Source organism: Xenopus laevis, chromosome 6L (genome assembly GCF_017654675.1).
Source record: "Xenopus laevis strain J_2021 chromosome 6L, Xenopus_laevis_v10.1, whole genome shotgun sequence".
Taxonomy (NCBI): domain Eukaryota; kingdom Metazoa; phylum Chordata; class Amphibia; order Anura; family Pipidae; genus Xenopus; species Xenopus laevis.
Window position 1 is genome coordinate 155565745 of NC_054381.1, and position 25450 is coordinate 155591194.

Below are 25450 nucleotides of genomic sequence, written 5' to 3' on the forward strand. Positions count from 1 at the left end.
CTATGAAGAGTTGTTCTTAATGTACCAGTGCCCTTGCCTGTGTGGACGAGGTGTGACTTTGGTTACTCATTCTGTTTATCTGGCCAATCCCCACCTGTATTTAGTTTCTAACTCCTTAGATTTGGGGGCTTCTTATTCAGGATATACTAGAACAGAGATGCCGAATCTTTTTTTTACCAGTGAGCCGCATTCAAATGTAAAAAAAGTTGGGGAGCAACATCAGCATGAAACATGTTCCTGGGGTGCTGGGGATGGCTGTGATTGGCTATTTGTTAGCCCCTATGGGGAGAGGCAGCCTACGGGAGGCTCTATTTGGCAGTACATCTGCTTTTTATGCAACCAAAACTTTCCTGCAAACCAGGAATCCAAAAATAAGCACCTGCCTTGAGGCCACAGGGAGCAACAACCAAAGGGTTTGGAAGCAACATGGTGCTCCCAAGCCACTGTTTGGGGACCACTGCACTAGAAGATAATACATCGCAGGGCCATGAGCCTTAGGCTCTCCCTTCATTATTCTCCAATACTCCTTGAGTAGGAGCATGACTCTTCTGCTTCTATACAGCAGATAAGGTCCTCTGGCACATACATTATTATGGAACTGCTCTAGAACTTCTCAAGGCCACCATAAGGAGAGGAGAGACAAGAGTTCAGTTGTTGCTGACCACAACTGTATTTAGGTCCGATACTGCCCTAGGCATCGGACCTAAAGATGGCCCCCTACGCTGTGCGTGTGAGGTCAGCAAGTCGTGCACGTGATGTCATACGCACGGACGTTGCGGAAGTGACGTCACATGGCACGTGCATGTGACGTCACTTCCGCAAACCAACGCAGCCCCCGTACTCCTCACTCCACCAGCTCTTTCACCGGATTTCCAATGGAAATCCATGGAAGAGGCTGGGCATTTTTTTTTTATTAATTTCAAAAAAGAAATAGGGTGCTTTAATAAAAATACGGCCCTGTTGCTAACTCCATAAGAGGCCCAAGACTGCTGTAAAATTGGCAGGCTTAGTATGAAAGGATTGACATTCGAGTGGCTGAGCGTGGGGTTAAATTGACCAGGAGTAAGCTAGAGATGTACATTGAAGAAAGAGGCTGGTCTGATGTTCTTCTGGTTAGGAAAGATTTGAAAAAGGTTTCAACTTTTTTTCCTAAGCAGAAGAACATCAGAGCAGCCTCTTTCTTTCTCCTGACAACTTCCTTGACTACTTGGTGGGAAACTGACCAGCAGGTGGTTTTGCTGTAACAAAATTCATTCATGTTGACAGTATACAAATCCTTTAATATCTTGGGATTAAAAAATAAATCAATAATAAATTTACATTGCAAAAGTTCTTAGAATAGCCCCCTCATCAATTTTACATTCACTTATTTTTAAAGGTTTACTTATCCTTTAAAGCTAAACTTGTCCTTTAACTCCAAAAGAATTTAAAACCACCACAACTTGGCTTTTCCTTTTAGGGGAATTTCCTTCCGTCCTTCATTATGTTCTCTGAAAAGGTTATTAAGTAATGCTCATTCCTTCCTTTCTACAGAACATTATGTGAACCAATAACTATTTGCTGTCAGTTTTCATTATAAGTCCTGCTATTTTATTCCTGGATGTGATTACTGTTTGCTAACCGCTGCCTTTTCAAAGCACTGCGAGCAGAGGAAAATAATTATGTAGTTAATTGCCCTTAATGATATCGTTTATTGCATTTCCATCTTTACTCTTACATACATCCACTTCCTTTGTGCCGCTGACATGCTTAATTCCCTCCGTGTCTCAAAGAGGGTAAAACTTTCCTTGATATGATTGAAATGCTTTTATCCCCTAATGATTATTTTATAGCAAAACCCTTATCTGAATCATAATATTGTTTACACTTTTAAACATTAAACTCTAGCTTCATTCATAGAACCATTTGATGGAGGGTGCATTGCAAGAATTCATTCAGATGAGCAGAACGGGAGCCAAGGCTACTCTAAACGGTGCCATCATTGGAAGCAGTACGGGGCAAGTTCAGCTTCTACAGTACATAGGGGCCCGTATATTTACCTTTGTGATTGTCAAGCGAGTATCAAGATATAAAGATTCATGTAAGGAATTCTTTCCATAGCTGTTGGTGTGACTGGAGGTGTAGCGCTACCAAACCTATGGTAGAGTCACCGTATTATGGACCACAAAGTCTGTTGTTTATTAAGATTATTGATATTGCCCTTAAGAAACAGAGGCTTCTTATTTAAAGAGAGAAATTAAGAAGGGCAGAAAGAACTACCCTTTTCCCACTTATTGACTTATTTGGTGACTTGGTGGCTTAATGAATGTTTTCATTTTTCTTCAGTCCATAATTGTCTCCATTTCTATCTTAATACTTCAACCCTAGGCATTTGTTCAACCCATGTCCTGCGCAATACCAACAAGGTCTTCATCTATGAGTGGCAATATGTTTAAGATCCCCGTACTTCCCTGAAGCAAACACTTACATATCTCCTTCTCTGTCCCTGTGCCGTAGAGCCCTGCACCGGCTCTGGTACCTGCAAAGTGGGTACCAGAACCGCTTTTTTTAGTGACTCCCTAACCGTGTTTTTAGCGACCCCCTAACTGTGTGTGCAATCCACAGGTAACCCACCTGGGTACCTGGCTAAGGTGCAGGACTGGTCCATTCCACACATCCCCTTGGTTTGATTTTGGCAATTTTCTTCCCTTGTCCTGCTGATCTGGTGCCAGAGTGACATCACTTCTGGTTTAATGGGTCCTGGGTCAGAAAGTAAGTTAATTCTTTGCGGTCTGGGCAGGGTAATGGATCTGGGTAGGGGGAAATATTGGGTGACAGGTCAGCAGGTCTGTCCGACTGGACCTATGCAGGACTCTACTGTGCAGAACTTATATTTTCACTTGTAATTTTTACACATAAGTATCCCTTTACTGCAATTTTTGCGCAGTCAACCTGCTCCACAGCCCCCTCCCTAACTGATCCCCCCCAGATCATGCTTCCAAATTAAACAAGAGACTCACTATTTGTGGGTCCTGTATTGACAGTCATCTTCCTCCTGCCTTTATTCCCCGACTACACATAGACAACGGGATTTGTGTGCCGGCAGCCTCCTGCATAAAGGCCCTTTCCAGTTTCAGTAGGATAATGACCCTGTGGACAAATTAAGGTCCATATAGAATTGATATGCAAAGATGGGAGTGGAAGAACTTGAATGGCCTACGCAGAGCCCTGCCCTCAACCCAACTAAACCCCTTTAGGATGAATTGAAATGCTAATGTGAGCCAGGCATGATTGCCCAACACCAGTGCCCAACTGATAGACATTGAATGATAGAAGCAAATCCAACCAACAATGTTATAATATCTGGGGACCTTCCCACAAGAGTAGGAGCTGCTATAGTAGCAACAGGAAGAGCAACTTCATATTAATTCCCTTGTTTAAGAGATGTTGGGCAGCTGTTGGCTAAATGAAATGATAATAGGTTACACAAAAAAGAACATTCAGGAATGAACAAAATAACATGATCGGCATGTGGAGAAGTGCAGAAAAAGAAATATTTGTTTGCCCTGCCACAATAAAACGTCTAACATAATAGCTTTGTTTATTTTTAGATAATTGATCCATTGTGAGCAGCCATTCCTCAAGTTCAGATGACAGGCTAATAATATAAAATTTCACTTCCAACATGGATTTTGTCATTTGAGTGTTCAGCGTTGTTCACACAGATGTGAGAGGCACAAGTACACACCCGAGCAGCATTGGAAGCATGCGGTTTGTTGGACATTGATTTTGAATCTTTCGCTATACAGCGATTTAGACTAAGCAGCTCTTAGTATGTCCGTCACTGTGCTATTTATGGATGTGCCATTTTCCTTTTTACAGTTAATATTCAATCAGGTTTTAAGGTGAAGCATATTCCTCGGGGCCCCAGCATCAGAGACCCCCCTTGTGTAAACATATTTTGTACAAATGTTAGATACTTACATTATATTTCAAACTGCTGCCACCTATCTGCTGTAAAATTCCAGATATTGTATAGAGGTGAAGGGTAAGATGCAAAATATGATCAGGCCCAGATTTGTGGAAAGGCCACCAAAGCCCGGGCCTAGGGGGGCAGGGGGGCGGCATGCTGCCCAATCACACCCACATTGGTTTAGATGTGCTGGAGATACAATAGTTTTTTCAAACTTCCCGTGCTCCAATCACCATTGATCAAAAAATGTGCACATATAAAGGGGAGGGGACAGGGGAGATGGACAACAGCAGGCCGAGGGGCGCCCGCTCATGAATATATGATAAGGGGATAATATGTGAAATGTAGCAACATGGAGGGAGTGAGATGGGGTTATCTGGTAAAATTGAGGCTTTTCTAAAAAATCCAAGGTGATGTGCACTTAATGTATTACTGTCTAACCCAGTACAGCCTTGTACTTCACTACTGTCATAGACCTCTACTGCTCCCTAACCTGTGCATCTGAATGAATTACAAATTAGGGGATGTCAAAGGGGACATTGATATTCTACCCACCGTCTGTCCCCTATAAAGATGACTCTGCCAAAAGCATTATATTCAGAGAAGATACAGCTCTTTGTGCTCTGTTCTAGGAGGACATTGTTGTGTGACCATCACAACGGGGTACAAAGTCCAGAAAAATGGTGCTATGCCCCTGCTTTTTTTTGCACTTTGTGCATTGCCCCAACATTCATAAATTACCTCTAAATTTGCATAAGATTTCCACTGACTATAACTAAATAATGCTATGCAGAGTTTTTGAAAAGCATAGTAATATTTTCCCAGTGTTCAGCGAGAATTGGAAGGTCATCTTCATAGCTCCTTGAACAGGATTATTTTCTGGGAATTTCACTATAAGCCTGCACCCCCCATGGACAGTGGAATTGCTATCATTGATGGACTGACCTGTTTCTGTTTGGCTGAATTTAGAGAGAGTGTTGTAAGAGTTTTGTTTGGATCAAAAAGAGTGATAAGAGTGACAGGTACAAGGAAGTCTTCTGACCATTGGAAACAACTTATAGTAGGTTGACTTAGGTTCTCACCCCTCTGATGTAAACCCACTGTATGCTATGACACATATTCTGTGGACCCTTACGTCAGTCCTCTGAGCCTTTTCTGAAATACGTTTTTCTGGAAAACTATTCTTTTATGAATAATATGATCTGTGTGTTTCGCTGGAACGTGTAGTCTTGGAAGAACAGTTGGAGATCTTGGATGAGTTTCTTAGTTCTTTTTCAAGGCATTTCCAGAATATACAACTTTATGTGCTCCAAGATGATGAGGCATAGTATAAACAAAAAAACCCAAGATTTTTAAAACTGTGAAACATCAGATGAAACTGAAATAATTTTCTTCTAAGTTTGTGTTCTTTATTAGGCATATTCTGGCACAAGGCTGGACATTTCTGCAATCCAATGCTTTAGAGAAGAAGAAAAAGGTAATTTTCTGTTATTCATGCTGGAAATAGTTTTTCCCCAGGCATTTCTAAATCAAAACATATCTTACCTTATTTTCAATGGGTAAAAAAAGTGGTTTTTCATTTGTCATTTACGGACTTTGGAACCTTTTGGAGATGGAAGTAATTTATTCCCTTATGCAAAGTTTATGTGATTCTGTCTTTGTGGCTCTAGTTTTTAGTGATTCGGGTGCATCCAGTACATTTTTTATGAATATTCTTACAATTCTTCTGAAGATCATGGATGAGCTTCTGAGTTCTTCTTCACGCCATTTCCAGAATATTGAACTCCACATGCTCCCAGATGATGGGGCATAGTATAATTAAAAAAAACCAAAATTTTTCCATTGCTATAAATATTGTCTATTAAACTGTGAAACATTAGAAATACCTTTCTTCTTAAAGGGATACTGTCATGGGAAAAACATTTTTTTTCAAAATGAATCCGTTAATAGTGTTGATCCAGCAGAATTCTGCGCTGAAATCCATTTCTCAAAGGAGCAAACAGATTTTTTTATATTCAATTTTGAAATCTGACATGGGGCTAGACATATTGTCAATTTCCCAGCTGCCCCATGTCATGTGACTTGTGCCTGCACTTTAGGAGAGAAATGCTTTCTGGCAGGCTGCTGTTTTTCCTTCTCAATGTAACCGAATGTATCGCAGTGGAACATGGGTTTTTACTATTGAGTGTTGTTCTTAGATCTGCCAGGCAGCTGTTATCTTGTTTTAGGGAGCTGCTATCTGGTTACCTTCCCATTGTTCTTTTGTTTGGCTGCTGGGGGGGAAAAGGGAGGGGGGTGATATCACTCCAACTTGCAGTACAGCAGTAAAGAGTGACTGAAGTTTATCAGAGCACAAGTCACATGACTTGGGGCAGCTGGGAAATTGACAATATGTCTAGCCCCATGTCAGATTTCAAAATTGAATATAAAAAATCTGTTTGCTCTTTTGAGAAATGGATTTCAGTGCAGAATTCTGCTGGAGCAGCACTATTAACTGATTCTTTTTGAAAAAAATTTTTTTCCCCATGACAGTATCCCTTTAAGTTTTGTCCTATATTTGACTTATTCTTGGACTAGGCTGGACATTTCTGCAATGATTCCAAAACTTTAGCGAAGAAGAAAAAGGTAATGTTTTGTTGTACATCCAGGAAATATTTTTTTCTTCCAAGACATTTCTAAATCAAAACTTATTTTCCCTTATTTTCAAAGGGTAAAGAAATGACTTTTTCCCCCAAAATTATTTTGATTCCACTTTTTTTTTTTATATGTACATTTCCCATCCCCATAAACAAGTGACATACGTTCTGGGAAAATTAAGACAAATGGAGACAATACGGAGCACACATCTCAACAAACTATACATTTTTTATGAACGTTCTTACACTTATTTTTATTCTGTTGAATTTTTTTGTGCCATTTACTATAAATCCATCTTACAAATGAGCAGCATAGAAAAGAAGCCGGCTGGAGAAATAGTAGCAGAATATAAATCTGTTAACCTAATAGGAACATACGTCCTTGATAAATGTCACTATTGTACCATATTCGACTCTACAAGACACATGATCCTGACTAAAGGGCGATCTTCCTTTTCATGATCTATTGTCCAGACTCTAGACAGCTCGAGAGCTGAAATCAAATGAATGATGTTATTCCTCTGATTGGGAAATTGGCCGGCACATTATCTTTCTTTGGCTGCCTTCAGTTCTCTATAGCTGGAATGAACTCTGAACAGTCAACGTGAACTCCGAGCTGATTTTAACTGCGCAACACGTCATTTTAGGCCTCTTTTTCTTCCAACTCTGGTAATTTGTAGACAACTTTCAACTTTTGTTCATAGCACTTATTATTTTTTTGGTGAAGAGCTCTTTAGTCATTAGCTTTTTGGTCTGTCAGAGAGAGAAAAAAATACACACAGCCTTTCCTTTGGGTCCAGTTAGCGAGCTTTGGTTTTTCATTGTCATTTATGGGCTTTGGAACCTTTTGGAGATGGAAGTAATTTATTCCCTTATGCAAAGTTTATGTGATTGGGTCTTTGTGGCTCTAGTTTTTAGTGATTCGGGTGCTTTGTAGCCTGGCTGATGCTCACATTGCATTTGATATTTGTAGACAATAGAGTAAGTACAGCGATGTGAGATTCCTTAACATTTGTAAATAATGCTTCTGTCGGTTATTTGCTTATCATGATGTGCTTTCATTTCCTATCGCGATATTTCCACTACACAAAATGATAGTCCACAAATGGTGATAATAAAAATTACATATTAATGCACTCAACATTTCTATTGAGTATTTATCAAGAGGCTTTGGCTAACAGAACACATTAATACAAAGTAAAATAAAACCCTATCAATAAAGGGTAACTACATATGTATAATGAAATCACATCCTTTACTATTTACACACTAAGGAGTTTGCAATTGCACCTTTCTTGTACCATCCAGTGCAAAACACAGCCTAATGGGGTCTCATAAGTTTCATTGAGAGGGGATTAAGTAAGACAGGGCTGTCCAGCTGGAAGCCCATGTCAAGATATGGCCCTTTGAGAGATTTCTATGACCACCATTATGTCACGGAAACTCTTGAAGTAAGGGATCTTAATAAACTTTCAGACAGCAAAGTGCGCCCCAATGCCTCTGCAGTGTGATATGATGGTAATGTGTGCCCAAGTGAATGCCCAATTATATGGTGGGCACAGGTTGCACTAAACTGTTCAACATTTTTCCATGTAGGTTGCCAATAAAATCTCAGAGTACCGTATATACTCGAGTATAAGCCGACCCGAGTATAAGCCGAGGTACCTAATTTTACCTACGAAAACTGGGAAAACTTATTGACTCTAGTATAAGCCTAGACACAACTGCAGCCCTGTCTCCCAGCAGCGCACATTCTGCCAAAGCGACCCCCCCAGCGATCAACCGGACTTCTTTGCAAAGTTGATGGTGACAGAGAATTGCCAAACGGATTACTGTGTGCATTGTCCCAGTGTCCCACTACCATGTGCAGAGGGTGCTGTTTGATATTGCCATCACTGTTAATCTTTCATATAACCAACAGAGGGCGCTGTGTGATATTGCAGTCACTGTTATTCTTTCATATAACCAACAGAGGGCGCTGTGTGATATTGCAGTCACTGTTATTCTTCCATATAACCAACAGATGGTGCTTTGTGATATTGCAGTCACTGTTATTCTTTCATATAACCAACAGAGGGTGCTGTGTGATATTGCAGTCACTGTTATTCTTTCATATAACCAACAGAGGTTGCTGTGTGATATTGCAGTCACTGTTATTCTTTCATATAACCAACAGATGGCGCTGTGTGATATTGCAGTCACTGTTATTCTTCCATATAACCAACAGATGGTGCTGTGTGATATTGCAGTCACTGTTATTCTTTCATATAACCAACAGAAGGTGCTGTGTGATATTGCAGTCACTGTTATTCTTTCATATAACCAACAGAGGGTGCTGTGTGATATTGCAGTCACTGTTATTCTTTCATATAACCAACAGAGGGCACTGTGTGATATTGCAGTCACTGTTAATCTTTCATATAACCAACAGAGGGCGCACTGTTATTCTTTCATACAACCAACAGATGGCGCTGTGTGATATTGCAGTCACTGTTATTCTTTCATATAACCAACAGATGGCGCTGTGTGATATTGCAGTCACTGTTATTCTTTCATATAACCAACAGAGGGCACACTGTTATTCTTTCATATAACCAACAGAGGGCATTGTGGGATATTGCAGTCTCTCCCCAAGTGTACTGTTGGTATAGGAATGATTAAAAGTTACTGCAATCTCAGCAACTCGGGTCGTATACCGCTGACCCGAGTTTCAGCACATTTTGGTGTCAGGGAGCCGGGAGCTCCCTCCAGGGAGGTTGTCAGGATCAAGGAGGAAGCCCTCTTGAGGGAACAAGGTCGCGGTGTCCAAAGGGTTAAACGAAGAATAGTCAGGATCAGGCAAGCGTTCACAGGCAGGCAGAATACAAACAAAGTCCAAAGTCCAGGCAAAGGGTCAAGAAACAGATCAGGAACAAGATTTGGCAATAAGGCACACAGGAAACCCAGGATACACTTTAGGGAAAGTATTCCTATTCTTGGGCGCCATTCTGGCGTCTAGTTGGTGCTTTTATTTTCAAATTTGGCGCCATTCTGACGTCATTGACGCTCTTGCGCCGACGTCGACGCGCTGACGTCATCGCGCCGGCGCCGCTACCCACGTGGCGGCCATGGGCGCCGCCATTTTGGGAGCGACGCCGGCAAGGAGGGACGCGCCGCCCGGAGCTCCGGGCGGCGATCGTAACAGTACCCCCCCCCTCACGGGGGGCCTCCGGACCACCAGGACTTGGCTTCTGGGGAAATTTGGAGTGGAACTCCCTCACCAGACGAGGAGCGTGAACATCACGGTGTCCTTCCCAGGAGCATTCTTCAGGGCCAAAGCCCCTCCACTGAATGAGGTACTGAAGGGACCCTCTGGAGATCCTGGAGTCTAGGATTTTCTCCACCTCGTACTCGAGTTGACCCTCCACAGAGATGGCAGGAGGAGGAGATTGACCGCCAGAGAACCGGTTGGTGATGGCGGGTTTCACCAGAGACACGTGGAACACGTTGGGGATTCTCATCTCTGGTGGAAGCTGGAGTCTGACAGCCACAGGGTTGATTATCTCCAAGATGGGAAATGGACCCACGAATTTTGGACCCAACTTGGGAGATGGTATCTTCAACCGGATATTTCTGGAAGAGAGCCAGACATTATCACCCACCTTGTAGGGAGGAGAGGATCTTCGACGACGATCCGCGAAAGTCTTATGAACAAGAGCGCTCTTCTCTAGGTTCAACTTGGTAGCAGCCCAAATAGCAGACATATGGGCTGCGGAATCGTCAGCAGCCGGGACGTCAGATAGCACAAAGTCTTGGGGAAAAGCTTGATGATGCTGACCATACACCGACATGAACGGAGACCTCCCTGTAGAGGAATGACAAGCATTATTATGAGCGAATTCCGCCCATGGGAGGAGATCAGACCAGTCATCCTGGCAGAGGGATACGTGGTTCCTCAGGAACTGTTCCAGGGCTTGGTTCACACGTTCAGCTGCCCCATTCGTCTGCGGGTGGTAGGCAGACGAAAATTGAATTGTTATTCCCAAGTCTTTACATAGGGAACGCCAGAACTTGGCGGTAAACTGGGTGCCTCTGTCGGAGACGATCTCCACCGGGAAACCATGCAGGCGGAAGATGTACTTAATAAAGAGTTGGGATAATTCCACCGCAGAGGGTAACTTCTTCAAAGGGATGAAATGGGCCATTTTGCTGAAGCGGTCTATGACAACCCAGATCACAGTATTCCCACCGGAGGGAGGAAGTTCGACAATAAAGTCCATAGAGAGGTGCGTCCACGGACGAGAGGGAACCGGCAAAGGCTGTAACAACCCGCTGGGGCGGGAATGGCTAGGCTTAGAAGTGGCACAGACATTACAAGCAGCCACAAAGTCCTTTACATCCTTGCGGATATCAGGCCACCAGACTAGGCGCCTCAAGAGTTCAAGGGTCTTGGCCGGACCAGGATGTCCAGCTTGCCTGGAGCAGTGGGTCTGTTGCAGGATGGCCAGGCGAAGTTCTGGAGGGACGAAGGCCATGCCAATCGGAGTATCTTGAGGAGCCGAGGACTGCCCAGCCAAGATCTGGTCGGCAAATTGGGGATACAGAGAGGCAATGATCTTGACTGGTGGAATGATTGGTTCCTGCCTCTCAGGGTCACGGTCCATCGGAGTGAAGCTACGAGACAAGGCGTCGGCCTTCAGATTCTTGGAACCTGGGCGATACGTCAAAACAAAGTTAAATCGAGAAAAGAAAAGGGCCCACCTGGCTTGTCTGGTATTTAGCCTCTTGAGGGACTGTATAAACTCCAGATTCTTGTGATCTGTGTAAATCTGGACAGGAATTTCAGAGCCCTCCAGGAGGTGACCCATTCTTCAAGGGCAAGCTTGACTGCCAAGAGTTCTCGATTTCCGACATCATAGTTCTGCTCTGCGGATGAGAACTTCTTGGAGAAATACGCACAGGGGTGCAATTTTCCATCAGTGGAGTGTGTCTGAGAAAGGATAGCTCCGGCTCCGACTTCTGAAGCATCAACCTCGATGCAGAAGGGTAGTGCGGGATTGGGATGTCGGAGAACAGGAGCGGACGTGAAGGCCTCTTTCAAGGACTGAAAGGCTTCTAAGGCAGATGGAGGCCACAGGCTTGGTTTACCCCCTTTCCGGATGAGGGCCAGGATAGGTGCAATGCGGGAAGAGAACCCCCGGATGAACTGTCGATAATAATTAGCAAATCCGATGAATCTCTGGATTGCCTTGGTACTCAGTGGGAGAGGCCACTCCTGGATGGCCGACACTTTCACGGGGTCCATCTCAAATCCCTCTGGAGAGATAATGTACCCTAGGAAGGGATCTTGGATACCTCGAAGACACACTTCTCCAACTTGGCGAAGAGAGAGTTCTTCCTCAGACGAGAGAGTACCTCCTTCACCTGGGAGCGATGACTTTCAAGGTCCTTGGAGAAGATCAGGATGTCGTCCAAGTATACGACTACGAACCTTCCTAGGAGATCTCGGAACACATCATTAACAAACTCCTGGAAGACGGCAGGAGCATTGCATAGGCCGAAGGGCATGACAAGATATTCATAGTGCCCATCCCGAGTGTTGAATGCCATCTTCCATTCGTCACCCTCCCGGATGCGAATGAGGTTGTAGGCTCCCCGGAGATCCAACTTGGAGAAAATCTTTGCTCCTTTCAGCTGGTCAAAGAGCTCGGCAATCAGGGGCAGGGGGTACCTGTTTTTCACGGTGATCTTATTCAGGCCCCGATAGTCTATACAAGGCCGAAGGCCTCCGTCCTTCTTCTCCACGAAGAAGAACCCAGCCCCTGCAGGAGAGGTAGAAGGGCGGATAAACCCTCGCTGGAGATTTTCTTGGATGTACTCCTTCATAGCGGTAGTCTCAGCAGGAGAGAGAGGGTAAGTGCGCCCTCTGGGGGGCATGGCTCCTGGCAGGAGTTCAACCGGACAGTCATAGGAGCGATGTGGGGGAAGGAACTCTGCAGACTTTTTACAAAACACATCGGAAAATCCCTTGTAAGTGGAGGGCAAAGTCTTTAGTTCCGCAGTGGAGACATTCACCTTCTCGAGGGGTTTTGGCGGAAGGCAATGTTGCAGGCAAAATAAACTCCAACGAGAGATCTGCCCAGTGGACCAGTCTATGGTGGGGTTATGCAGACGTAACCATGGAAGACCCAATATTACTGGAGTAGAAGGACAGGGAATGATGAAGAATGAAAGTTTTTCTTGATGCAGCGCCCCAACTTGTACAGATAGTTCCGCCGTGAACATTGTGACGAATTCAAACTCCAGGGGTTTGTCATCTATGGCGGTAATTCGCAGGGGTGAAGACAATTGAAGCAGGGGAATCTTCATGCGTTCGGCAAAGAAGGCGTCCATGAAATTGCCATCCGCACCGGAGTCGAGGAAGGCCCTTTCGAAGATAGACTTACTTGCCAGATGAATCTGCAAAGGAAGGAGAAGTCTGCGTGAATTTTCTTGATACTTCTCCTGAGAACCTCGAGTGATGCCCCCTACATGAGAAACCTGAGACATACCTCGGGGTACAAAACTCTTGGCTTTGGCAGGACAGGAGTTGGCAAAATGGGAATGCCCACCACAGTACAAACAGAGCCCTGCCATACGTCTTCGGAGTCTTTCCTGCTCGGAGAGGCGAGCTTTTCCTACTTGCATAGGTTCCTCCAGGGGAGACGTGGACACATGAGTCACAGGGACAGCGGGTGCTTGCAGAATCGGCCTTTGAAAGCGAGGGGCCAACATGGGAGAAAATCGTCTGCTGCGCTCTCTCTCCACCTGGTGTTCTCTGAGGCGGGTGTCCACCTTAATAGATAGAGCGATCAGTCCTTCCAGGGTGTCAGGAGTCTCTCTGGAGACGAGATCATCTTTGATGCGGATGGATAGGCCTTGGTAGTATACGGCCTTGTAAGCGTCATCACACCAGGAAGTCTCCGCCATCAGTGTTCGGAAGTCTATAGCGTACTCATTGACACTGCGGCTTCCCTGCCGGAGCTGCAAGAGACGGGCAGGGGCGTTCGTGACCCGACCTGGAGCATCAAAGACTATGCGAAAAGCTTGGAGAAAGTCTTTAACATCATAAGTCACCGGGGAATTCTTCTCCCAAAGAGACGTTGCCCACTCCAGTGGCTTGCCTTCCAATCGAGACATCACATACCCCACCTTGGAACGTTCACTTGGAAACTGTGTGGGTTGGAACTCAAATTGAATTTGGCACTGTGTGGCAAATCCCCTGCAGGCTTGTGGATCCCCACTAAAGCGAAGGGGAGGTGGAATGCGAGGCTCACCTGTCGGGTAGCTTGCGTTCATAGAGGCTGCCGCCATGGGGGGATCTCCAGTAGGTGGAGCAGCGGAGGGCGCAGAAGGCACTCGAGTAAGCAGGACATCGAGTGCTTGCCCAATGCGAACCTGCTGGTTTTCGTAGTCCTCCATGCGGGATGCCAGTCCGCGGAGTGCTCGTCCGACATCAGGTGTGGCTTCCTCAGAAGGATCCATGGCCCAAGAATAATGTCAGGGAGCCGGGAGCTCCCTCCAGGGAGGTTGTCAGGATCAAGGAGGAAGCCCTCTTGAGGGAACAAGGTCGCGGTGTCCAAAGGGTTAAACGAAGAATAGTCAGGATCAGGCAAGAGTTCACAGGCAGGCAGAATACAAACAAAGTCCAAAGTCCAGGCAAAGGGTCAAGAAACAGATCAGGAACAAGATTTGGCAATAAGGCACACAGGAAACCCAGGATACACTTTAGGGAAAGTATTCCTATTCTTGGGCGCCATTCTGGCGTCTAGTTGGTGCTTTTATTTTCAAATTTGGCGCCATTCTGACGTCATTGACGCTCTTGCGCCGACGTCGACGCGCTGACGTCATCGCGCCGGCGCCGCTACCCACGTGGCGGCCATGGGCGCCGCCATTTTGGGAGCGACGCCGGCAAGGAGGGACGCGCCGCCCGGAGCTCCGGGCGGCGATCGTGACATTTGGATGCTGAAAAACTCGGCTTATACTCGGGTATATACGGTAAGCTATATAAAAGCTTTATAAAATGCACATTGTCTAGAGCTGATCTACATTTTTTATCACAAATCAGACAAATGCCACCTAAAAACAAGAGCTCCTTCAGAATATCCCTAAGAACCCCCTAGCCTGCCATCACAGTGTAGTTGTCCAGGCCAGTGCTTGGGTTAAAAGCTGTCTGCCCCTCTCCGTGTAAGCTTCTGTAGGGGACTGGTAAATGGTATCCCCCTATTATTTTGCAATACCCTAAAGTTTGGCCACAAAAGGAATCCTTAATTCATGGAGGGAGAAAGGGTAGTGTGTAAGGATATATATTTCAAAGTCATGTTGTTTTGCCAGAGACTCCCCAAGGGAAGGGAGTTAAGAGTGGAACCCCCAGATAAGTGCAGGACCTAGCTAGTTGTGAGCCATCTTCTGTTATAGGTCTCTCTAGGAGAGACAAGCAGGCTCAGGGCTATTTAGCTTAGCAACTTTAGGCTCCACCAAGCAGTATTAGAAGGACTAGGTTCCCGGTGGTATTGTTGCCCAGAGAGGGAACCAGTATAAAGGCCTTAGGGACTAGACTAGTCAACTCGAGTTCAATTATAAGCAGAGTCCCAAGAGCGGGGAAGAGAACTTTGAGTATTTTAACTTGTTCCATTTCTGTGTACTACTCAATAGTTGTAGTTGTACAATATCCTGCCTCCACTACTTGCGAAGGCTCATGCCTGAAAACTTAGAGTCTCATTTGAGGCAATATTTAGTAACCTATAGATTTAAGGAGCCCCAGGCAGTTTTACTATGACCTTACACTGCCATTAGAATGTTCTAGTCCCACCATTGCTTTATCTCTTATAGACTCCCTCACCCTTAAGCTTCCATCAGAGCGTTCTTGTCACATCCATTGCTTTATCTCTTACAGATCTCTTGTCCTTCCACCCTAGTTCATCCCTGTCCCATACCTAGTCCAGTTACCATACCCTATGACTGCCATCATAGTTTTCTAGTCTTGCCTGTTTCTTGCCATTCTATGCATGTTTACAGCCATGGGAATAGCCAAAGAGACCTGTAAGGGTTCACTGACAGATGGGAAACCTTAACATAGAGTACATGTGGTTTATGTATGTTGGATACTAGAATGCATAGGAATTTTTTATATTATACAGTAGTTTGGGACTTCAGCTACCCCATAATATCTAAGAAGGTAAGGTTTATTAGGAATAAAATTGAACAGTTCTTGTATTGAAACCATGACACACTGCAGTCTATAAATCTACATTCTCTCCTTAGCTATCAGCCATGTTGCTATTAAGATACACACTTGGGGCAAATCTGCTGACAGCAGCAGAATCAATTGCATTTTTATTGGACCTATTTACATTTAAGCACAACATTTATTAGAAGAGTTTCCTGGTTTGGTGTCAGTTGACATAAAATCCTGTGCTTTTTATGCTGCATTCTAGCTAAATGGGCCTTTTTTTATTTTATTAGTCATATCTCTTACTGCCAACAAGCAACTCCCTGAAGGCTTTATATTAAAAAAAGAAACAGGAAAAATACAGTTAGAATGGCACCACTCACATACTGTTTATCATGAGAAAGGCGACGTAGGGGTGGCGTCTTGCTAGGGAACTGCATTGCTATATTATTATTTCACTGCATTTAACCACAGCATGGTATAGATCTCACTTCAGAACATTATACTGACTGATAACTGTGGATTCATAACCACAATCACTATAACCAAAGAGTATCTAAGCAACCATCCACTTTTATATCCCCAGGATACATTTGGTCACATAAGGAGCAAAAGCCTAAAGTAACACTGTACTTGTTCACAATATGAGCATTATAAAATGTTTTAACTGCTGGTTAAAGACTTGGGGTAGTCTTCAAAAGGAACAGGAGCAACGTTTTCTCTAGTCCATAAACACATACTGTAGCAACGGACTGAGTCTACTTATTACTGATATGGTGCATAATGACATTGGTTGCTATGGGATGCTGGACTGGTACAAACTTCACCCCAACAGTCCCCGCGCTGTACTGATTATCACAGGGGGTGACAGTTGTTTTGATGACATCACTCATAATTGTGACGTTAGTTAGGACTAATTACTGGTGCCATGAAGAGAAGACCAGATGTCAAGTATATACATCAGAGATGTGTTGTAGCCAAGGGATAAAAAGCTTCTTCTGGTAAGTGATTCCAAAGGCAGTTTGAGAACGGGATAGATGTGGAAGCTTGTCTGACCATCTTTTGTGGTGAGTTGTATGAACAATAGATTGTTCTGAGCTGAGTGTAAGGACCAAGACAAAGTGTATGTGAAGATAAGAGTAGATGTATAAAAAGGATTAGAGGAATGCAGAACAATAAAAATGTTATTCTTTATATATTTGATGGGGACTCGGGAACATCTTAAGTATTGATAGGATGGAGAGTGGTTTAGATGCTGGTGAGACTGTGGAAGCAGTACTAAGGATGGATTACAGTGGGTGGAGATGAGACCAGTCAGTAATAGGGTGAAGTAGTCCAAGAGTAAGTGCCCGAGTCAATGTTTTGCCAGTATATGGGCATAGGAAGGGATGTATTTTTATGCAATTTTCTTGAGAACGGAGATGTGTCCTGGTCAGGGATCACATGTGGGTTTAGAAGATCAGAGCAGGGTCTAATGTGACAAGGCACCTGCCTTGGGAGACTGTATGTAAAGTGATGTTGTTGACCTTCCAGGATGCTATGGTGGTGAGGTATTGTGTTACTTTATTCTGAAAAGAAAGTATAAGATCAAGTGAGAAAGTGCTCAGGTCACTAAATGTAAAGAGAGAAGAAGCCCTAAGATAGACCCTTGGGGCACACACTGAAAGACAGGTCAACAGATGAAGGGAAAAGTTGTGCTCACCACTAATTTTTAGTAGTGTAGTGGTGGTGTATAGTCCAGTCTTGGAGGGTATCCAGATTACACAAGTACCAGAAGGTAAGATCCATTAGAAAAGTTTTAGGTACCAACAATGTTACACAAACATTACCAAAACAGGACCTTTCCATTGAAACATTTATGGAACAATCAACTGAAGGCCAACTTTTCATTTTGACAGTTCAATATCCGGTATCACAAAGGAAACTCTGATTATTCTCCAAGAGAAAGAGCAGATTTACAGATATTAATAACCAGAAAGGTACACGAGCTGGGTAATAAATATGCAAAACCCCCATACAGTGTATGTACAAAATTGACATTCTCAAGCATATTCCTGTTCTCTAAAGGACTCATATTTCTGCTTTCATGGCACCAGGGTCCAAATGGGAAAAAAAACAATAAATAATAATAATAAAAAAACGCAAATGAATAACAATTATTAGAAGAATTGTGGCTTCGCTGCAAGGGGAAAGAGTGACATTTAGAATCAAAGAATTGATCAGGATAATTAATTTGCTTATGATTAACTTTCCTTGGTCCCTATTCATTGACCTTTAAGTCAATCCATTAGGTAATCGCTGCTCGACTGAACAGCAGGAATGAAAGTAGCACAGTGACTCTTTCCAAAGGCCGTCGCTTCAATAAGACAAAAGCAATATATCTCTGTTTAAAGGTTTAGTACAAATTACGCATGCAAACAGACCCGACTGTACACACACCAATCAGAAGCAAAATCTAAAACATTGTTATTAACAGCCGAGTGTTAAAGTCCTTCCCCAGAGGGACAAGTGAGGGCTGGAATCAGTTTTTTAAACCCAATGAGGCCACAGACAATTAACTTTCTGCTTAATTACAAGTCTGCTTTGGAATGAACTTGTAATTTGATGTAGACAATGACATTGTAAATCAATTTCCATTCATTTTATGTTTGGTGGTTTTCGGACGATTGGCGTTTTTTTTTTTTGTTTTTTTTTGCAGCTCTCAAGGATGGCGTGTGCAATGCTGTCGCTGGGGGTCACTGGTCATAGCAACAAAACATTTGTTTTAAATGTCAGAAGGAAGAATGAAAGGAAAAGAGCCTGAATAGAAATATAAGCAAAAAATAAGTAGATGCCTAGTACAGATCCATTATCCGTAAACCCTTGATCCAGAAAGGCCGTCTCCATTTTAATGATTAATTCACATTTTCAAAAATGGTTTCTTTGTACTTGATCCCAACTAAGATATAATTAATCCTTATTGGAAGCAAAACCAATCTATTTGCTGTACTATGGCTACACAGTTTGTGTATCCGGTCAGTATTAAGGGGCCCATTTACTTAGCTCGAGTGAAGGAATAGAAGTGTAGCGCTATAGTAAACTGACTTGTGCTAGGGCAGTTTAGCTACTTTCCTTGGTGGGCTGAGACCACCGATGAGCTCTCTTTCTCAGGGGCAAGCCCTCGCAACGGTGTGGAGGCAAGGGTGCAGTGTAACTGTAACCTGGTGCGATAGCACAATGATGGACGCCAGTAGTTCTTTAACAGTTGAACAAAGAACAGTATTTATTGAACAAGAGCACAGAGATCATTTAGCACATTGATCCACAATGGAGTATAGAACATACACAGCAGCATAAAGGAAGCATATACTCACAGCACGTATAGGCTGAATCCCCACAGGCTAGGGAATATACAGCAGAGAGTAAGTTGACAGCATGTGATGGGTATTGCCCAGTTTTCAGGATATCTTCCAGTGGCAGACTAGGGGAACTCCTGACATCCCTATCTCAACACTTGGTTCCTTACTCTGGGTCAGTAATACCCTGGGATCTTAATCCCTCTAATCTCCTCGGCGGAGCCTTGAGCTGCTCAACTAAATAACCTCTCTATCACTCCTAGAGCGATCTATAAAACGAGTATAGCTGTCTAATTACTAGGGCCAAGGCGCCTAGGGTCAGCACTACCCATTCTTTTCCAGCCTGCTTGGTTGGGCTAAAGCAATGGACCCAGAGCACATGGTTCCTAAACCTTTTATACTCTGGCACAGTGCCATCTGGTGTACACTGTGTGAACTGCAGGGGTTACATAAGCACAAGGCCCCCATAAGGACCCACTGAGGTGTCCATATTACTAGGGATGTGCCTGTCTGTAAAGTTTAAGGGTGTCTAAGATTTTCACATCCCTACATTAGAAAAAAAACTTTGAATTTCGAATGTTTTTTTGGCTACTTCGACCATCGAATGGGCTACTTCAACCTTTAACTTCGACTTTGAATAGAACGATTCAAACTAAAAATCGTTTGACTATTCGACCATTCGATAGTCGAAGTACTGTCTCTTTAAGAAAAAACTTCGACCCCCTAGTTCGCCACCTAAAAGCTACCGAAGTCAATGTTAGCCTATGGGGAAGGTCCCCATAGCCTTTCTAAGTATTTTTTGGTCGAACAAAAATCATTCGTTCAATGGATTAAAATCCTTCGAATCGAACGATTCGAAGGATTTAATCGTTCGATCGAACGACTTTTCATTCGATCATACGGTCGAACGAATAGCCCTAAATCCTTCGACTTCAATATTCGAAGTCGAAGGATTTAACTTCGACAGTCGAATATCGAGGGTTAATTAACCCTTGATATTCGACCTTAAGTAAATTTGCCCCTAACTGTTGATTTCAAAAATACAATATCATTTCAATTTAAAAAAAAAAATCACTTTAGGGAATAGGCAAAAGCAAAAATGTATAAATATATAAATCGGTCATTTCTTTGCAGTTCCCCAGAATTCTACTCTGATTTGCAGAACAGAAGGTTTGCACAGACTTCAAAAAACGATACCCTCTGGCGAATGTCTAAAGGATCAGCTTTTATCAAATGTAAGACCTGAGGGGTTTAATTACACTAATAAATATCACGTATTTTTGTAACCTCAATGTCTTTTTATCACTCACCTGGATTGATGTGCCCAGATAGGGGCCCACGATTGTTTCTGCACTGAGATCAATACCTACTGAGAAGCTTTAAATACAATCGGGTAAATACAGCTGGGAATCAGTCAGCCAAGAGAAGGCACCAGTCAACATTCCATTTTTGGAGATTTTACAGTAAATACAGTACTTAGATTTAGCTGCACAAGTCTCTGTTTCATGTTCCCATTAGCACATTAATACCTTAATTCTTATTGGTTGTATCTTTTGTACATTTTCTAAAAAAAAATGTCTTTAGAAGAACTCTACAATTGTTCTACACTTCTTCTCTTTGAAATAAGATATTTGTTTTAATTTCAGAGGTTCTCCATACTGTAAGGCTGCTGCCATTACAAGGGATGAACAAAGTAGATGGGATTTTTGCTCTAAAGGCCACTTTAGGTACAGGTATGGATCTGTGATCTAGAATGCTCTGGACCTGGGAGGTTCCAGATAACAGATCTTTCTGTAATTTGGATCTTCATACGTAAGTCTACTAGAAAATCATGTAAACATTAATTAACCCCAATAGGCTGATTTTGCTTCCAATAAGGATTAATTATATCTTAGTTGGGATCAAGTACAAGCTACTGTTTTATTATTACACAGAAAAAGGTAATAATTTTTAAAACTTATCATTATTTGGAAAAAATGGAGTTTCTGTAATTTTATGAACTGGGGTTACATAAACACACTTGGACTTGCTTTAAAGAGACTGACAAGTGCTACTCTGTACCTATGTCTTTCGCTTGACATCTCTTGACATCACCTACATCTTTCCCTTGACACCCCTTAACATCACCTACGTCTTTCCCTTGACATCACCAATGTCTTTCCCTTGACGCCTCTTGACATCACCTACATCTTTCCATTGACACCCCTTGACATCACCTACGTTTTTTCCTTGACATCATCACGTCTTTCCCTTGACATCACCTACATTTTTCCATTACATTCTTTGACATCACCTACATCTTTCTCTTGATACCCCTTGACATCACCTATGTCTTTCCCTTGACATGCCTTGACATCACCTACGTCTTTCGCTTTACATCTCTTAACATCACCTATATCTTTCCCTTGACATAACCTACATCTTTCCCTTGACACCCCTTGACATTACCTACGTCTTTCTCTTAACTTCACCAGGTCTTTCCCTTGTAGTAACCTATACATTAGCTGAACACCAAAACCACCGTCCCTTACTTTTATGAACTGGGGTTACATAAACACACTTGGACTTGCTTTAAAGTGACTGACAAGTGCTACTCTGTACTCATAATAAATGAATAAATATCAGTTGCATGATTCATTATTCCCTTCTCCTAGTGCAAACTAGAGGCAAAGACAGTGAAGTAGAAGTTCCACAATGTGATCAAAATATATTACCCTAGCCTTAAGGAGTAATAACGCATGGCAGTCTGCAGAGACCGGCGCTCAGGTTTAAACACTGAGATAACTTTATAAATCTGGATTTGTGATCCTAATATGTTATGTTAGCCTTAAGGCCTAATAATGCGCGGGGGTCTGCAGAGACCTGTTTCTAGATTAAAGCACAAATCTGGATCATACATATTACAAACGTCTTAACACTTGCAATAATAACCCATAGTTATCTGAAGAGATCTCCTACTGACATTACCTACGTCTTTCAATTGACATCTCTTGACATCCCCTACGTTTCCCTTGACACCCTTTGACATGACCTACGTCTTTCCCTTGGCATGCCTTGACATCACCTACGTTTTTTTCTTTGACATTACCACGTCTTTCCCTTGACATCACCTACATCTTTCCCTTAACACCCCTTGACATCACCAACGTCTTTCGCTTGACATCTCTTGACATCACCTACATCTTTCCCTTGACATCACCAATGTCTTTCCCTTGACACCTCTTGACATCACCTACATCTTTCCAATGACATGCATTAACATCACCTACATCTTTCCCTTGACACCCCTTAACATCACCTACGTCTTTCCCTTGACATCACCAATGTCTTTCCCTTGACACCTCTTGACATCACCTACATATTTCCAATGACATGCATTGACATCACCTACATCTTTCCCTTGACACCACTTGACATCACCTACGTCTTTCCCTTGACACCCCTTGACATCACCAATGTCTTTCCCTTGACTCCTCTTGACATCACCTACATCTTTCCATTGACACCCCTTGACATCACCTACGTTTTTTCCTTGACATCATCACGTCTTTCCCTTGACATCACCTACATTTTTCCATTACATTCTTTGACATCACCTACATCTTTCTCTTGATACCCCTTGACATCACCTATGTCTTTCCCTTGACATGCCTTGACATCACCTACGTCTTTCGCTTTACATCTCTTAACATCACCTATATCTTTCCCTTGACATCACCTACATCTTTCCCTTGACACCCCTTGACATCACCTACGTCTTTCTCTTAACTTCACCAGGTCTTTCCCTTGTAGTAACCTATACATTAGCTGAACACCAAAACCACCGTCCCTTACTTTTATGAACTGGGGTTACATAAACACACTTGGACTTGCTTTAAAGTGACTGACAAGTGCTACTCTGTACTCATAATAAATGAATAAATATCAGTTGCATGATTCATTATTCCCTTCTCCTAGTGCAAACTAGAGGCAAAGACAGTGAAGTAGAAGTTCCACAATGTGATCAAAATATATTACCGTAGCCTTAAGGAGTAATAACGCATGGCAGTCTGCAGAGACCGGCGCTCAGGTTTAAACACTGAGATAACGTTATAAATCTGGATTTGTGATCCTAATATGTTATGTTAGCCTTAAGGCCTAATAATGCGCAGGGGTCTGCAGAGACTGTTTCTAGATTAAAGCACAAATCTGGATCATACATATTACTATAGTCTTAACACCTGCAATAATAACCCATAGTTATCTGAAGAGATCTCCTCAAATTCCTATGGGCTCCACACTGACCACTTTCATCACTTGATAACAGTGTCGTATTGCTTGGGACTAATACACAATTACAAGGTTTCCTGGATCCTGAAAATAAATATTTTCGATACTGTTTTCCTACAGTGTGGCATTAAAATTACCTTTAATTTGTCACCAGTTTTCTCTAACGAGGGAAACAACACGCACCCTGCATTCAAAGCCTGATAGACTTTCAGCTCTTAATGCGCTAATTACTATTTAAATGTTAAATTTAGCCTGGAGTTCATGCTTACTCTTTTAGATGGTTTACTCATTAATTGAAGGTAACATCACATCACTTTATGTTACAAGTTCCTAAAGCCTTCAAGTTGCAAATACAGAGTTTATAAAGAGGCCCCATTTAAATATCCCTGAAAATAAATTAAGGCCAATGATGCTCATAGACGCATGGGAGCTCACTGCACTTACTTCATTATTCTGCCCATGGCCACCGAATATTAGTTCCCAGCAATACAGCTCTCACATCATTGTACTAGGGAATACTAGGATTCAGGTTCATAAGGTCTCCGGGTCCTAAGGCCATGGCAATCATCTGTCAATAAAAGATCGCAAACTGGTTATGCAAATAGAATAGATGTTCCCTTGTATTAAACACAGTGGAGCAGAAACAGACCTCAAGAAATGTAGGTTTATAACCTGTAAAGAGAGAGACAAGCACAATTCAGCAGGAAGAGCCCCTAAGTTTGCTCATAGTCTGTACAGAGAGATCCCATAAAACTATGGCAACATAGGTATTCCCCTGTACTAAGCACAATTCAGCAGGAACAGTCCCTACGTTTGCTTATAGTCTGTACAGAGAGATCCCATAAAACTATGACAGCATAGGTATTCCCCTGTACTAAGCACAATTCAGCAGGAACAGTCCCTACGTTTGCTCATAGTCTGTACAGAGAGATCCCATAAAACTATGACAGCATAGGTATTCCCCTGTACTAAGCACAATTCAGCAGGAACAGTCCCTAAGTTTGCTCATAGTCTGTACAGAGAGATCACATAAAACTATGGCAGCAGAGGTATTCCCCTGTACTAAGCACAATTCAGCAGGAACAGTCCCTAAGTTGCTCATAGTCTGTACAGAGAGATCACAAAAAACTATGGCAACATAGGTATTCCCTGTACTAAGCACAATTCAGCAGGAACAGTCCCCTAAGTTTGCTCATAGTCTGTACAGAGAGATCCCATAAAACTATGGCAACATAGGTAATCCCCTGTACTAAGCACAATTCAGCAGGAACAGTCCCTAAGTTTGCTTATAGTCTGTACAGAGAGATCACAAAAAACTATGGCAACATAGGTATTCCCTGTATTAAGCACAATTCAGCAGGAACAGTCCCCTAAGTTTGCTAATAGTCTGTACAGAGAGATTCCATAAAACTATGGCAACATAGGTATTCCCTGTACTAAGCACAATTCAGCAGGAACAGTCCCTAAGTTTGCTTATAGTCTGTACAGAGAGATCACAAAAAACTATGGCAACATAGGTATTCCCTGTATTAAGCACAATTCAGCAGGAACAGTCCCCTAAGTTTGCTCATAGTCTGTACAGAGAGATCCCATAAAACTATGGCAACATAGGTAATCCCCTGTACTAAGCACAAATCAGCAGGAACAGTCCCTAAGTTTGCTCATAGTCTGTACAGAGAGATCCCATAAAACTATGGCAGCATAGGTATTCCCTGTGCTAAGCACAATTCAGCAGGAACAGTCCCTAAATTTGTTCATAGTCTGTACAGAGAGATCCCATAAAACTATGGCAGCATAGGTATTCCCCTGTACTAAGCACAATTGAGCAGGATCAGCCCCCTAAGTTTGCTTATAGTCTGTGCAGAGAGATCCCATAAAACTATGGCAGCATAGGTATTCCCTGTACTAAGCACAATTCAGCAGGAACAGCCCTAAGTTTTCTCATAGTCTGTACAGAGAGATCCCATAAAACTATGGCAGCATAGGTATTCCCTGTACTAAGCACAATTCAGCAGGAACAGCCCCTAAGTTTGCTCATAGTCTGTACAGAGAGATCCCATAAAACTAT